This window comes from Sphaeramia orbicularis, chromosome 24, assembly GCF_902148855.1.
Source record: "Sphaeramia orbicularis chromosome 24, fSphaOr1.1, whole genome shotgun sequence".
Lineage (NCBI taxonomy): Eukaryota > Metazoa > Chordata > Actinopteri > Kurtiformes > Apogonidae > Sphaeramia > Sphaeramia orbicularis.
The window spans coordinates 3490310-3499355 of record NC_043979.1 but is presented as its reverse complement, the minus strand read 5'-3'; the positions used below and the strand labels follow the sequence as shown (position 1 = coordinate 3499355).

At 35.6% G+C, this 9046-nt stretch overlaps 1 long non-coding RNA gene across 1 annotated transcript; it reads right to left on the bottom strand.

Annotated features, from left to right (window-relative positions):
* Positions 1-985: 985 nt before the first annotated feature.
* LOC115415647 (uncharacterized) lies at positions 986-8830 on the bottom strand. Its single transcript, XR_003934847.1, has 3 exons — positions 8818-8830; positions 6331-6333; positions 986-1059 (listed from the first exon to the last, which is right to left on the bottom strand). It is a non-coding gene; the product is annotated as an uncharacterized LOC115415647 (long non-coding RNA).
* Between the last annotated feature and the right edge of the window lie 216 nt (positions 8831-9046).

The window sequence follows — 9046 nt, the reverse complement described above, 5'->3', positions numbered from 1 at the left end:
ACCTTTTTTTTTTTTTTAAATCAATATATTTTTATTCATATTCAGTCTTTCAAACATACAAGAAGTAAGACAAACACTGAGACATATAACAGAGGTATAAGACGCCACAAAAAAAAAGGAATAAATAAAAACTAGAAAAGCACTCAGAGAGCGCAGACCTCCGCCAAGGCAGATCACCCCCCCCCCGCCCCATCACCACCAAAATTGAATCATTTGTTCCTTGTGCCAGTATCAACATTTCCTGAAAATGTCATGAAAATCCATCCATAACTTTTTCAGTTATCTTGCTAACAGACAAACCCTGATGAAAACATAACCTCTGACATTTCACTTAGCGGAGGTAATTTAAAAAAGAAAAATTAAAGGGTTCTATTACGTATTTTTATATATATATATATATATATATATATATATATGTATATATATATATATATTACCGAATGCACATTCAGATTTAAAGACCGTTTCTTCTCACGAGCTGTCACCACACTTAACTATTTAACCGTTCTAAAGTGTTTTATCGCCTTTTATTGTAATATTAGCCTCAGTTTATGTTCAGTTATTGATATATTTGCTGATAAACTCACTTTTTCTTCATTTTTCTCTATTTCAAGGTTCAAGGTTACTTTATTTGTACCCGTAGGTAGATTTGTTTGGCAGTCTAGGTGATTGTTTTGGTATTACAAGACATGCATTGAACGTGTTTAGGGAGGTACTCGATCGAGCTTACAGACAAAACAAAAAGTGTTCAGTGTTCCACCATTCATCACTATAGCAGCATGGAGAAGTAAAAGAATAAAATAAATAAGATCAAATAAATAAAAACCAGAAAAGATAAAAACAATCTGGGAAAAAAAACCAGGATAAGAACATAAAATTTAAAAATTTGAAGTCACAATAATAATAAATAGAGCAAAGAAATAGGATAAATAACTAAAATACATTAGTAAAGTGCAATGTCACTATTTCTGCCATAATCACCCTTAACTTTTATCTGAGCTTTTATGAACATCTGCATGATCAATGAATTCAATACAGCAACATACCAGATTTTTATTACTTAATAAATGCAAAACATAAAATGTCTCCATGCGTTGTCATCGATCCATTGATCCTTCAATTTTATTAAGTTTGTGTCTTATTTTCTTCATGTTATTTATTATTTTGTTGATTTATTATTCTTTATTTTTCATTTTATTGATCACTTTGGCTGTTTTTGTTCCTTTTGTTGCTTCTTTTTTTTCTCTTTTAACTTAATTTTGGTTGATTTATTGCCATTTTTTTCTTATTATTTAGGATTTTGTAAATATTTTATTAATTTTTATTAATTTTTTCAGACCTTATTCTCTGTACTCAAAGTTGACATCCGTCCTAACCCCCTGGTGACCATCTTTGGTGCTATGAGGGAAGGATGACACCAGCACAGTGCAGTGTCATATCAGCCTCATCTTTGCTGGTTGGACGAGCAGTTTTAACCCAATGGAAAGGTGCTGCCACACACCCCCCACCCCCCCACTCATGCTCAGTGGTTGGAGGACCTCATGTCTTGTCTTAGTCTGGTAAAAATCTGCTACCCTCTTCACTTCTCTGATATGAAATTTGACAAGACATGGGGCCCCTCCCTGACCTACTTCCACAGCTCAGAAACCCTCCGACTTCTGCAAACTTTTGACTTCTGCATTCATTATTTCATTTATTGTATCACGTGGAGCTCTAAAGGCAGTAAATCAATGGTCCTTGTCTTTCTTTTTTTGTTGTTGTTGTTTTGTGTTGTTTTGGTTGCTGGGAGTCTGATGTTTGTTTCCTGTATTGAAAAACTTTGTCTTCAATTGAACAAATATTGTATATTTTCCTTCACACCTGAAAAATCAATAAATGTATTTGATTTTTTTTTTTTAAATGTGTGACTAAATTTAAATAATATTCTGAATATTCTCCAGCTTTATTGCCATAATAACATGTTAACATAACGTAACAAGTGTTCAGAGAACGCAGACCTCCACCCAGCACCCTGAACGCTGTGCATGTGTGGATCGACTATTTCTGTTTAAATTCAACAGTTTCCAGGTTGTTCCATACAGCAGAAACAGCTGAAGCTTGGTCCCAGTCATGTGTCTGTCAAATTATATTCAATTCCAATTAATATTAGTTGAGTTCTAATTTTAAATGTGTGGGAAATGGGATTTTCAATGTTCAATGTAAATGTCCAGAGTCCACATTCCACAGTGGATGTGGACAATTTAGTTCCAGATACAAGAGATTGTTCTAAGCTACAGGTGGATCAGATTGGAGGCTAATCGGAGTCATTTTGAATTTTTTATGAATTTTGGAAAATTGCTCAATGATGACAGATGGAAAATTGTAGATGTTGTGACCTTGCTGTGACCTTGAACTCTGGCCTACTGGGACCAAAATGGACTGGGTTGGTCCCAGGGCCTAGGCCTATCTGTGGGGGAGATCTGGGAAAGATGGGTGGAAGAGGTTTCCCCTAAAGTTGCTAACAAACAAACAAACAAACAAACAAACACAAAAACAAACAAACACACAAACAAACACACACAAACAAACAAACAAACAAACAAACACACAAACACACAAAGCAAAGTGATCACAATACCTCCTGGCAGAGGTAATAACCCTTTTTTTCTTATTCTTTTTAAAAATTGAATTGTACAGAAAATAAAAAGGAAAAGAATTCTCCAAATATCATGTTGTTTGTTTTGTTTGTTTTTTTACCATCTCGGTGCGTCTGTCAGTGTATGTACATATGTGAACTCCTGTCATAAAATTACAAACACTAATGTGTACTAAAGGATAGTTTATACTACGGTACTCCAGTAAAATATATATTTCTTACTTAGTTATCAATTATTTTTGATCAATGCACAGCTTCCCAACATCCAACCAGAATTTAATTTAATTTTCCTTTATTTTTTAAACAATTATCTGGACAAAATAACCTTATCATTTTGTTCTTCATTATAATAGAGATAAAATCTGTTTTTATTTGTTTGTTTCTCTTTCCTGGTCACTGCAGGCCAGTGTGAATGGTGGATATTTACTGCTGCTTTGGGCTGTTTTATATGTGTTTTTATAATTTGATTGACTGCGTTCTTCCTTTTTCTTCCCCCTTTTCCCTTCCTTATTTGATTGTTTTTGTTTAGTTTTATAGAGTAGTGTTTGGATGTGGCAGGGATATAAAACCCACAGACTCCTTTTATGCACCTGCACACCTGTGCAGATTGAGGAAACAAATGACTATGATTGGACTTGATGACAAATGATAGTAAAAACAAGTGTATGGAGGAAATAACATGTGGACTTCTGCAACAGTTCATTACATTCATACAACAGGATATCAGACCACTGGTGCCGACTTCACACTTTTATGACCAGATTTGTCAACTTTTCAGACTACCCTAGCGACTGCTTTTCAAAAAGCACCTGCAACAACTCTGACGTGAAAGTACGTGTCGTTGTTTGTACAAAACAAATCATTGTGCTGAATATAAATCAGTCCCACTGACGTCGACAGTTTTCTCTAGTGTCTGTTTTTGGTCTGTTTAGATCAGGGGTCTCAAATATGCGGCCCACCAAAGGCTCCAATCCGGCCTGTGGGATGAATTTGTAAAGTGCAAATATTTCACTAAAACTCATTTTAGTTCAGGTTCCACATACAGACCAATCTGATCTACAGTCAAATAATAACAGCAGAAGAACCGACAAAAAAGAATGACTGCAGATTTTCTTTGTGGTTTGATGTGAAAAAAATATTACACTATGCCATAAATAATGACAACTTCTAATTTTTGTTATTGTTAATTGTAATTATAAAAATATTTACATTTACAAACTATCCTGTAACAATAAAATGTGAATAACCTGAACAAATATGAACAACCTGAAATGTCTAAAGAAAATTAAGCACAATTTGAACTATTTTCTGCGTGTTCCTCAGTGTTTAGTGTCTTTGTGGCAGATAATTTAGGGCAAAAATAGGGCTGACAAACCACACCAGGACCCACAGAAACTGGAGTCAAGGTCGTCATAGAGACTGATGGACCAACAACAGTGTCTTTGTAGATCTGATCCATAATGCACATGTAGAAATGATAAGTTGAGGCAGAATATTGTTGAAATTACACTTATTTTTCTTAGGAAATTTCAGTTTTTTCAGGTTATTCACATCTTTTTTGTTTGGACAGTTTATAGAATAAGTATTTTCATAATTTAATGGGTTTTTTTGCACAAAGACATAAATTTGGAGTTGTCATTATTTATCAGTTATTCTGTTATTATTTTACTGGTCCGACCCACTGGAGATCAAATCGGGCTGAATGTGGAACCTGAAAGAAAATGAGTTTGAGAGCCCTGGTTTAGATCAAGGCTGTCAAACTGGTTTTCATTCAGTTCCACATTCAGCCAAATTTGATCTGAAGTGGTTCAGACCTGTAAAATAATAACAGAATAATATAGAAATAATGTCAACTCTAAACTTTCCTCTATGTTTTACAGTGAAAAAAGTAAAATCACAGAACAATAACCTGAATCACATGAACAAACTGAAATTTCTTAAGAAAATTAAATGCAATTTTAACAATATTCTGCTTCAGTTTATCATTTATACATATATATTCCAACTTATAGATCACAGTGCATCTATAAATACACAAAACATTTAGTAACAAAAATGACACTTCTCTTGAGACATTTCAGGCTGTTCATATTTGTTCAGGTTATTCACGTTTTTTATGAAATGGTAGTTTGTTTTAGTGTAAATACAGTAAAATTACATGAAGGTAAAATTTGTAGTTGTCATTATTTATAGGATATTATATGATAGTACTAGTGCGCTGACCTGTAGGGAACCACAGGTCAAATTAATACGATATCTAGGGACTGAAGTTAGTAAATGTGTTGTTCCTGTTTTTAACTTCATCTCCCATCATGCAGTGCGGTACTGCACTTCCGTGATTGTAAGGCTACTGTATTCCAAAATGACCAATATCTCCCAAAATACAGGGTGTCCCAAAAAAATGTATACACACTTTAAATAATTGTAAAGTAGATGTTTATTCAAATTCATTTAATTTTCCAAATATAATAGAATTTACAAACATCATTTTCTTGTTTTGTCTGTTCCTCCTGTTCTCAAACTGACGTCCGTTCTGGTCCAGACTCTGCTGACAACACCAACCAGTGGAATCGCACACATCACCAAACAGTTCCCTCAGTATTTCCGTGCATTCACGTTCAGTGGCTGCTCTCCGTTCACACACTGTTGCAGGTCTCATAGTGTAGACTTTGTCTTCTAGGCATCCTAGGGCGTCCCATTTTTGGGACTTCTTTTCCGATAGAGCTCTTAATTTGACCAGTTAATCTCTTATATATTAGTAACTCCCCCAAAAAATTTTGGCCCAATCTGTGAAGTTTTAGATCCCCCCCACACCACCACCACCACCACCACCACCACCACCATCTTTAGGGTGCCCGTCAGCTGAGTGCAGAAAACCCATTTTTCAATGGAAAATCCTACATTTGTCGGTTAGTTCTGCCATATTTGCTCATGCAAATGTCATATTAGAGGTTTTGGGGGATGCTACTGTCGTTTATGAAGGTCTCAAATCATGTACAAGGTTCAAGGTTACTTTATTTTTACCCGTAGGTAGATTTGTTTTGCAGTCGAGGTGTATGCTTTGATATTACAACAACACATACATTGAACATGTTAGACGGGTACTGGATTGAGCTTACAGACAGAACGAAAAGACAGGATAAAAAGTGCTCAGTGTTCCACCATTCATCAGTACAGCAGCATGGAGAAGTAAAAGAATAAAATAAAGGAATAAGATCAAATAAATAAAAACAAGATGCAATAGAACACAATAAAAACCCAGACAAGATAAAATCAGTCTGGGATAAAAACCAGGATTAGAACATAAAATTTAAAACTTTGAAGTCACAATAATAATAAATAGAGCAAAGAAATGGAATAAATAAATAAAATAAGTAAATAAAGTGCAATGTCACTATTTCTTCTTGAGCTCAGTGACGGCGACAGGAACAAAACTGTTTTTATAAACGCTGTGTCCTGGACCTGGGACTAAAAACCTGCGTCCAGACGAAAGGAGCTGAACTTCACCTGGTAAAGGATGGGAGTCATTATTCAGAACTGATGGAACCGTCCTCTGGACCTGTTTAGTGGACAGGGAGGCGGGACAAGACTGGGACTGACCAACCAGGCGACTGGACCATCTGACTGTTTGATTCTGTGAGTTTTTCTGCAGCTGAGGTCTGAGCGAACCACAGCACCAGGCAAAAAGAGAAAACAGACTCAGTAAAGGAACGATAAAACAAAGTTCAGATGGTTCGGTCCATGTGGAAGTGTTCCAGTTTCCTAAGGCGGTGGTCCTGTTCACACACACATCTGCAGTTTTCACTAAAACTCAGTTTTTCATCAATTATCGTCCCAAAGGTATTTGTCTGATTGCACCTGCTCTGTAGTCTGACCTTTAATTCAAATAACTCGGTGCCTGTCCTGCTGTTTTCTAAAATCGATGATCATGTCTTTTGTTTTGGATCAGTTCAGGTGAAGGTCGGACTCCTCACACACTGGACACAGTCATCAGTGACAGGACTGGACTGGACTGGACTGGTCTGCCCCTCTTTGAGCAGGCTGACTCTAACTGAGTCCTGGGCATACTTAATGATGCTCCTGTTTTCATATTCACTCGGACAAGACTTGTGTAGAGAATGTAGAACAGCGGTGACAGGACACAGGCCTGAGGAGAACCAGTGGAGGAGAACACTGGGTCGGACAGAACCCCATTCATCCTCACCCTTTGTGCCCTGTCTGTTAAAAAGTCTCAAATCCAGCCCATCAGATTTTTACTGATTTCAAACTGTTCTATAAACCTTTTGATTCAAATGTGGGGCTGGATCAAGGTCAAGATCACATGATTTTAGACAAAGTCAATGTCATTTGACACTGAAAAATGGGTAAAATCACATGTTTTTGCAGATTTCTTTCTTGCCCAGTTTTATTTCACAGATCTGCACTCAGGGCTTCCACTGGAGAACATGTGACCCTAGAGTACCCATCTGGTCCCCTCCCTTTTCTTCAGTTCAGCAGGTACCAGGGAAGGGTGGCTGGCTGTGGCTCAGTTGGTAGAGCAGGTCATCCAATGACCAAAGGGTTGGTGGTTCAAATCCTGGCTCCGACGGTCCACATGACGAAATGTCCTCGGGCAAAACACTGAACCCTAAATTGCTCCCAGCAGGACCAGGCAGCGCGCTGCATGCTAGCCCTGTAGCTGTGTGTTAACCCTCTGGTACCCCGTCCACTAAGGCCCTTACAAAGTGGGCCTTTTTGGCACGCTTGTGGAATAATGTCAAAAAAAAATGTTCATACAGTTTGTTTTTAATTCTTTTACACTTTTTTCTCTTTCATCAACTTGAGCCGTAAATAAAAATACCAAATACTCAATAATTGTCACATTTTTTAACCCTTTAAATGCTGTGTTTGTAATGGAAGCAAACCATTTTTTTGGATGCAAAAAACATTAAAAAATTTATTTTTTTTTCAATATACTACATAAAAAGTGGATCACATATTATTTGATTTTTTCATCCTATCATATGTCAATGATTAACTCCAACACTGGTTCATTTGCATTATTATTTTTGGCGCTAGGTCAAATGTTCAAAAATACTAGCATCTGTCACCAAGTGTGAAAAAATGGCACACCTATAAATCAAACTATTAAATATTATATATTGAGTTATTTTTCTGCTCTAATTTGATTTTTTTTTGTAAATCAAGGTCAGCCCTAATCATCATACATATCAAATAATCATTCATTTTAGATTTTTTTTTAACCCTTTATATAATCTCTTTTCATCATGATGTCACTACATTTTTTGATTAAAAAAACACAAAATATGATTTTTTTCCAAAATACTACATAAAAATTGGATTACATATTATCTGATTTTTGCAGCCTGGCATATGTCAATGATTAACAGCAACATTAACAACGTTAATAAATTAATTTAGACCCTCAGCTCTCAGATGAAGCCCAGATATCAGTAAAAGCAGGATTTATGCCTTAATGGCTTTCAGATCAAAAACAGTGGTTCTAATGGAAGGAATAGTGCGTTTTTGGCACACTTGGCAGACAGATCTCGTAATTTTCTTTTGTTTACAATGTGCACATTTTAGTTGGTGGCCAGAATTTTAAAGATCATGCAAAAATGAACAACTTTTGAATTCTAACCTTATTTAAATTGTGAAAAATAATATGAAGTTTTTTAACACGAAGTGCAAAGTGTGCCTAAAAAGCACACCCGGATACCGGAGTACGGTGGCCCAGAGGTGCAACAGACCAAAAAATTATCCACTAGACGAAAAAAATTATCTACTACAAGAAAAAAAAAAGAGAACAGCCTAAAAAAATTATCCACTACATGAAAAAAATTATCTACTTCAAGAAAAAAAAGAGAACAGCCTAAAAAAATTACCCACTATAAGAAAAAAAAGAGAACAGCCTAAAAAAAATTATCCACTACATGAAAAAAATTATCTACTACAAGAAAAAAAAAAAAGAGAACAGCCTAAAAAAATTATCCACTAGATGAAAAAAATTATCTACTACAAGAAAAAAAAGAGAACAGCCCAAAAAAAAATTATCCACTGTAAGAAAAAAAAAGAGAACAGCCTAAAATAAATTATCCACTAGATGAAAAAAAAAAATCCCCTATAAGAAAAAAAAGAGACCAGCCAAAAAAATTATCCACTAAAAGAAAAAAAAAGAGAACAGGCAAAAAAAAGGAAGTAAAAGGAAAGGAAGTAAGTAAAAGGAAGTACCCCACCGGAAGTGGAGGTCGTGCGCTAAAAAATAAAGTTATTTTAAAATATAGATATTTCCATTAATATAGTTTGCAAAGCAGTTAAATGATTAAATACGGTTCCAGTGTCTGCTCAAGGTTAGGCATGGGCGTTAAATGGTTAAGGTTAGGGTATGGTTGGGGTTAGTTTTCGGTGGTA